This window comes from Rhinoderma darwinii, chromosome 10 (genome assembly GCF_050947455.1).
Source record: "Rhinoderma darwinii isolate aRhiDar2 chromosome 10, aRhiDar2.hap1, whole genome shotgun sequence".
In the NCBI taxonomy this organism is placed as follows: Eukaryota; Metazoa; Chordata; class Amphibia; order Anura; family Rhinodermatidae; genus Rhinoderma; species Rhinoderma darwinii.
The window spans coordinates 38,583,975-38,592,188 of record NC_134696.1 but is presented as its reverse complement, the minus strand read 5'-3'; the positions used below and the strand labels follow the sequence as shown (position 1 = coordinate 38,592,188).

Below are 8,214 nucleotides of genomic sequence, written 5' to 3'. Positions count from 1 at the left end.
GTGCCTGAGGTTGTCAAATGTATCAGTGCTGTTGTCTTCTCCGTGGGACATAGTTCTGTATTTTGCGATTTATAGCGACTAGTGGCTACTAGAAGCGATTTATTTCCAAAAGTTTGGTTCTTACCAGATCATGATTGGCCTTCTACTTCTGCTAACATCTTGCTTCATCACAAGATCCCTCTGCTGCATCGAATGCGACGCAAGAGGGAAAATGGCTATGGCAAAATATCATACTTTTATCAGAAGCCAAGTGGATGAAAGCACAGAGGCCTATGTGACCATCAGGCGGTTTTCTAAAATTGCCGAAAAAGAGATTCTAAATTACCTTGAGGATGAAGTCGAGATGCTGGGTAATTGTCTTATTAGTATTACTATTATTATTACTATTATTATTATAATTATTATTATTATTATTACTATTATTATTACTATTATTATTATAACTATTATTATTACTATAACTATTATTACTACTATTATTATTATTATTATTGTTATTACTATTATTATCATTATAACTATTATTGTTATTACTATTATTATTATCATTGTTATTACTATTATTATTATTACTATTATTATTTTTATTGTTATTACTATTATTATTACTACTATTATTATTATTGTTATTACTATTATTATTATTACTATTATTATTTTTATTGTTATTACTATTATTATTACTACTATTATTATTATTACTATTATTATTATTATTATTGTTATTACTATTATTATTATAATTTGAATAATGATATATAGATAATGATTGTATCTCTGGTGTTTCCATTCCAGATGACTATGCTATTTCCGACATAGTTTCGGAGTATAAAAAATCGGTTGATATCATCGAGGCAATAGATTTTAAAGGTAAATATTACATTTTGCTTCTCTTATTAGTGTAAAATAAAAATGACCTTTGTTTTGGGGGCCCAGACTAATAGATTGGGGAATTAGCTGCCATTATTATTTCTCTTCATTTATTCTAGATGTCCAGCTTCTTCATATAATTATGCATCAATTTAAACAACTTAAAGAAAAGCTGAAGGTGATAGCCCAGGAGTCTCAGGAAAGTAAGTGAAATATTCATGTCTAGCTAGTGATGCCAGTTTATCCACCCGGAGATGACAGATCTATATAGTGGGAGTTCTGGTAATACTGATGCGGTGTGCCAGTGTCTCTCCCCGGTGCAGCGTTTAACAGATTGGGGTGCACTCCCTGTTGACTTATCTGAGTTAAGTTAAAAAACGTCAGGTCGAACCTTTTACTTGTGCAAACAGAAACTTCATGACTATAACGCTCGGTCTGAACACCATATTTTTCATATTTACACCAGGCAACTTACAAATGTACATTGATAAATCCCCTGCTTCCCTTCACACTGTGCATTATAAAACTGTCTGTCTGCAGCCACCACTAGAGGGAGCTCAGTGTATATAAATATATACAGATACCATTGAACTCAATGAAAGGTATACAAATCTATGTCAGGAAGCCAAAGGAGTTAATAGTCGGGCTCCCTTCTCACTTCGGGCCCCATAGCAGTGGCCGTGGTCTGCGTCTATGGTGCGCCACCGGACCTGGCAGAGGATGGGTATCGAATTCAAATAGTAAGAAACCTGACTGTTTCTTAGATTGTCAGAAGTGACTTTTTTTCTGTTACGTCTCCTTGTCAGTGTAGCAGTCGACATTCTATTGACAGACAGGAGAAAATTTGCTAAAAATATAATATTGAGAACTTTGTGCAGTTCTGTAATGTATATATGTGAACCTATACTATACGCTGCGCTTTCAGTGCCATTTTTTTTATAATTAGTGATTTTGCATTTCTTTCACTTTTAGGGAGGTGCCCAAATAAAAAAGGTGAGTTCTTCTAGATATATTATTACCCCATAACATGCTGCAACATTATTACATGTGACTGTACTAGACGCCTGCGCCTCATGTAGAAATACTGGTGCAGGCAGAAACTGCAGGTCTTCCCCATAGCCACCAATCACATCACAGCTTTTATTTTCTTCCCTACACTGGACACATGACAGCAGGAATCTGATTGGCTGCTGTGGATGTCAGTTCTAGGAGCTGCTGGGCTCTATATAGGACCCGGACTCTACTGGGGCAGCTCAGAGATTTCAATGGAAATTTATAAGTTCAATGTTTATGAGTCTGACAACGACAACATTAAGTAACAAGTTCTTTTTTGTCTTTATTTCTCAGGTGAAGACAGCTGTGGTAAGTACATCTTATACTTTTTATTTATTTTTTATATTTTATATGACATTGTAAGTTTTTAAAACAAGTGTATTTCCCCAGGTATAATGGTGCAAACATACACCAATTGTAAGACCTGTGACGAGGAAAATGTTGTCTGCGCCGGGGGCCATCCAAAAAATCAAGGTATAGTATGAGTTTTATTCATTGGCCAGAGGAACTGGGATTATTGTTAATATAATATGTGTGAATTGTGACTTACCGTTCATGTGTATGGGAAATATATTTGTATTATATATTTATGGTGTTGTCAGAACACATCTATTATACATGGATGACAGCACTATATAGACGCTGCACACCTCCCCCCGCAGAGGATAAAAAAGTTACATGTAAGCGGCCGCTGACTGGTTACTTACATATAACTATGAGAGCGGGCAGCACTGTAGAGAACGTGAAGTAAGTAAACAGAGGCTGCTGTATTTTGGGAGGTTATTGTGGTTGTCACTATGTACGGGGGGGGGGGGGCTGTGACTGACATTGTTTTTGAGTACCAGCCGACACTTTATGAGGGTCATTGTGACCAGTGCTCTATGGGGACAACTTTGCATAGCGCTATATAAAGGGCACTGTCGCTGGCACTGTTTAGGGAGACACTCACTGTATGTGTTACTGGGTTGGGGGCATTGTAATGACAATCTTCTCCTGACTGGATGATGAGAGTTGTAGTAAAATACTTTCCTCTCTTCACAGAAAACATGGATAGATGCAGCTGTGTGTGCACCGAGAGTGGATGCTCTGGTAAGTGGCGGCTTTTATTCCTTTATATAAATCCATATATTAAATTAGTAATAAACACCGGACACAAAGCGCTCACTGTCCACTCTGTAAATATGCAGAACACTTCCAATAATCCATAGTTCATGCCGGAAAATCTGATTTACTGAAACAGAAGGAAATTTAGATTGATGTGATTCTGTCCAATGATAATCCTGCAGGAGCCACTAGTAGAATAGGAGCGCCATTTGTGGCAGCCTGTGTTTTCTCCATGTGACAGGGGATACACGTCAACACATGATTATGATATTTATTCTAAAGAAATCTTATAAAACACTCATATTTGATAATTTTCTTCTTTTATCAGATTTGAAAACTGGACTTTTCTGCTCTCCATGCAAAAATCAAAAAGCTTACATTGCCGAGACGATAAACTGTGGACGTAAGTAGATGGTATAATAATATCAGTGACTGTGAGTTACAATGTAGTGTACAGCGCAGGGGCCGAGTAGATACATAACTAACACTCTAACACTTTCTTTTTGTCTAGAAATATTTATGCAAGTTACAGAGGATGAAGATCTATATCTAGACTGTAACTTTATGTGGCATGCCATGCTGCAGGAGCCCTATAAAAATGTGTTCATCATGGTAAATATTTGACATATTTCTAAGGGAATGAGGGTAAAATGGGAGATTTTTGATAAAGTAACCAGGAAAGTGCCTGATATCATTGTACATACGGCCATCAAGTCAAGGCGTTTGTTTCTCCCCCAGTGATAATGACATTGATATAAATAATTGAGACATAGAAGGTTCTAACAATTGTCCATATTATCTTTTCAGCCCGGTGAAAATGAACCAAAAGTCACCGAGGACAGCTTTTTAAAAATCATGGGCGTACAGATGCACGAGTCCGGTGTTTACCAGTGTACCACCATGCTGCAATCCGGTGTGCCAGTCAGCCACCTTGTGTATAATGTGAGAGGTAAGTGCATATTATCACCGCCACTATGCGGAACTGTAATACATAGACGGCCTACGCTGATATATGAGGGATGGATTTCCCCGGTAGGAATATTGGATGTAGCAGTTTGCCACTTGGCTCATCCTTTCATCTCCAGCGCACTGTATTTTGTAGATAGTTTTCTAGTGACGGTGCTGTCCCTTATAATTCTACATTTTTATGGTAAGAGTTTATTATGAACTATAATGAGGAGAGATAATTGTGATGTCCTGATATATTATATCTTTATTATTTTTTCTGTCTTAACCCCTTAGTGACCAGCCCATTTTAGGCCCTAATGACCAAGCTATTTTATTCGTTTTTCTATAGTCGCATTCAAAGAGCTATAACGTTTTTATTTTTTCGTCTACATAGCTGTATGAGGACTTGTTTTTTGCGGGATTAGTTGTGCTTTTTAATAGCACCATTTTTGGGTACATATAATTTTTATATTAACTTTTATTAACCTTTTTGGGGGGGATTATAAAAAAAAACTGAAATTCCGCCATTGTTCTATGAGTTTTTAAATTGACGCCGTTCACTGTGCGACGTAAATAACATGTTACCTTTATTCTATGGGTCAATACGATTACGGCGATACCACATATGTAGAGTTTTTTTTATGTTTTACGACTTTTGCACAATAAAAACACTTTTGAACTAAAATTATTTGTTTTTGCATCGTCGCTTTCCAAGAGCCGTAATTTTTTTATTTTTCCTTCAATGTAGTGATTTTTTGGGCTTGTTTTCTGCGGGACAAGACGTAGTTTTGAATGGTACTGTTTTGGGGTGCATGGGACTTATTGATTCATTTTTATTATGACTTTTTTGGGGGGCAATGGAAAAAAATTGCAATTTCGCCATGGTTTTTTGCGTTTTTTTTTTACGGTGTTCACTTTGCGGTTTAAATTACATATTAACTTTATTAATGGAGTCATTACGGTCGCGGCGATACCATATATGTGTACTTTTTTTTACACTTTTACTAAATAAAACCACTTTTTATGGAAAAAAATGGTTTTATTTATTTTTTTACTGTATTTTTTATTAATAATCTTTATTTCACTTTGATGTCTTATTTCATTAGTCCCACTAGGGGACTTTACTGTGCGATATTCCGATCGCTGCTATAATGCTTTGGTATACTTCGTATACCAGAGCATTATTGCCTGTCAGTGTAAATCTGACAGGCAATCTGTTAGGACGTGCCTCCGGCGCGTCCTAACAGGCATATGTCCAGGGCAGACCTGGAGGCTTTTATCAAGCCCCCGGCTGCCATGACACCCCATCGGAGACCCGCGATTGCATTCGCGGGCCGCCGATGGGTGACAGAGGGAGCTCACTCCCTTTGTAAACAAAGTTAAATGCCGCGGTCGCTATTGACGGTGGCATTTAACGGGTTAAACGGCCGCGATCGAAGTAAACTTCGACCACGGGCGTTGGAGCAGGAGCTCAGCTGTCATCAGACAGCAGAGCCCCGGCTCCTGCCTGCACGGGAGACCCAAGCAGGACTTAGACCAGGCTCACATGAAAAGGCGTCAGCCTAGCCTAAAGCCCATTAGTGACCGACGTAAAAAGGCGTATTAGTGGTCACTAAGGGGTTAAAATCACCTAAAATGCAATTTCTTTCCTCACTTGATACTGATAAAATGAATTATTTTTTATTTAGTTCTCAGTGGATCAACGAGAACAACAGCGGTATACCAGCCTCGTCCCACACTGCCTGACGTGCTTGACATCACAGCGCCTGAGACGGTATTTCAGAAGACATTAAAAATCAACAGTAAAGTCTTCATAGCGATATCTGTACCCACCATCGTTACCATCATGATAATTGCTGGCATAGGGTATGTAAAAAACAACCATTACTTATGTACATGTAGCTGAGCTGAACAAATCTTGTCAGGTTGTCTACATGAATAATTGATCAGGAGATGCAGTACTTTTACTACTTAAATATGATGCCGTTCTTAAGATTTAGGTTCTGTTCACACTGGCATATATTTATTTATTTTATTAAACCTACATTGTATGGCATATGAGAGCCAGTAATTGGCTTGTTAGCTTCTGTCCCGTCAGATTTCCTTTGCTCCTGACAGGTAGAATAGTATAATCTGCAACACTGTTTTACCCAGTAAGAAAACAGAAACTTGGCAGAGCCTATTAAAGTTACTGAAGTCAATGCACTACATAGGGATGAGATGATATTTTCAGGAGACTGATAAGCAGGTGAAGTACAGAGAACACACCAGGGGACATCTGCACACACTCCACCTATGTTCAGGATAGTAGAGTTCAGAGTTCACATGTAAATAGCAGATATCGAATAACTGATATTCATTATTCTTCTTTTTAGCATCTACATCTGCCGGATAAAAAGAAGATCAAAAGCGCCTCTGGAAGAAGAGCCGGTATAGAGGCGACATGTCAAGTTCCAGCCTTTATCACCATCGCCTTTGTCATCAAGGCAAAAAAAAACTAACATATCTCCTAAACCTCCGCTCAAAAAAATAAAAACAAAAACTTCTCCAAAGCCTATCTGTGAGGGTCTTCCTTCCCTTTCTTCCCCATTAATGATCAAGAACTGTAGAGACCAAGTACTCCTAAGGATAAGGACAAACGGAACTTGCAGCCAGGTGGCCGAAAACAGCTCTGACATGCTGTTTGGCGCGGATCTTAAATTGATTGTTAATGGCCAGTAGGTTTTGCAGGTAACCAGCAGTTTTACCCACAAGACCACGTGGGCATTGGAATGGGTTTTTCTCTGGAGGGTTGTGGCAAAATTTGTGATTGGAAGTAATTTCATCGATGTGGTGAAGGTGATGTATAGTTTTCCCACTGCTAGAGTCAGTGTCTGTGGGGACTTATCCCATTCTGTTGCACTCTTTAGAGGAACTCGGCAGGGGTGTCCCCTTTCTCTGCTCTTGTTCGTCATGTTTATTGAACTTTTGGCAATTCTAATAAGAGAGGATGAGTCTATTTCTGGATTCGGTTGTGGAGTGGTGAGGGACAAAATCCTTTTATATGCAAATTATGTTTTATTATACCTGAACGACGCAGTGAGGTCTGTCCCGAGGGCCATTCAGGTGATACAATTTGGTTCGTGTTCTGGATTAGCGATTAATTGGGGAAAATTGATTCTGCTACCATTGAATAAAAAATATTCATATTTTTCGGGAAAATGATCTGCCTTGAGTCCCCCACATCACTTTGAATACCTGGAGATTAAGATAGATGGTAACCTGGAAAATGCAGGGGACCAATAGTAGCGGTCCCCTGATGACGATCGCTGTAATTGGTCAGTCTTCTGTGACTGACCAATTACAGCGCATGACAACAGGAACTGGGCTGTCAGTGTCTGATCTCTTCAGTCCGAGAGTGAAGGTGAAGAGATCAGACGTGCCCAGCGATAGTATGAATTTCACCTGTCAGATCCAGCGATAATAACCCCACATTAACCCCTCCACTGCCGCTCAGTTTACCTGCTCCCTGCTTCTGCCTTTAACAGAAGCTTGTGGAAGCTTCTCTTTTTTTTAAAAATGTTAATAATAATAATAGAGAGAGAGAGAGAGACAGGGATAGAATAGAGAGGATAGAGAGAGGAGAGAGAGGAAAGGGAGAGAGAGAGAGACAGAGAGAGAGAGAGACAGAGAGAGACAGAGAGAGAGAGAGTGCCTTTTGAAATTAACTTGAAAATGTGAGAAATTGCAGCTAAAGTTCTGTCTTGCTACGTCCTAGAAATATAAAAGGATGTTCAAAAAAATGATGCAAACATAAAGTAGACATATGAGAAATGTAAACTAGTAACTATTTTGTGTGGTATTACTATCTGTTTTATAAGCAGACACATTAAAATTTAGAAAAATGCATATTTTTCCAAATTTTCTCAAAATTTGGGTGTTTTTTTACAAATAAATGTTGAATTTAACGACCAAATTTTTTCAGTATCATAAAGTAAAACATGTCACGAGAAAACAATCTCAGAATTGTTTGGATAGGCAAAAGTATTCTGGAGTTATTACCACATAAAGTAACACATGTCAGATTTGCAAAAATCAGCTGTGTCCACAAGGCCAAAATAGGCTTAGTCCTTAAGGGGTTAAAGAGGCTCTGTCACCACATTATAAGTGGCCTATCTCCTACCTAATATGATCGGCGCTGTAAAGTAGATTACAGCAGTGTTTTTTATTTAGGAAAACGATCATTTTTAGCTTTATGCT

At 38.3% G+C, this 8,214-nt stretch overlaps 1 long non-coding RNA gene across 1 annotated transcript; it reads left to right on the top strand.

The window, feature by feature from the left end:
• The first annotated feature begins 5,621 nt into the window (after window positions 1–5,621).
• On the top strand, window positions 5,622–7,863 carry LOC142661378 (uncharacterized). Its single transcript, XR_012850719.1, has 2 exons — window positions 5,622–5,841; window positions 6,351–7,863. It is a non-coding gene; the product is annotated as an uncharacterized LOC142661378 (long non-coding RNA).
• The last annotated feature ends 351 nt before the right edge of the window (window positions 7,864–8,214 follow it).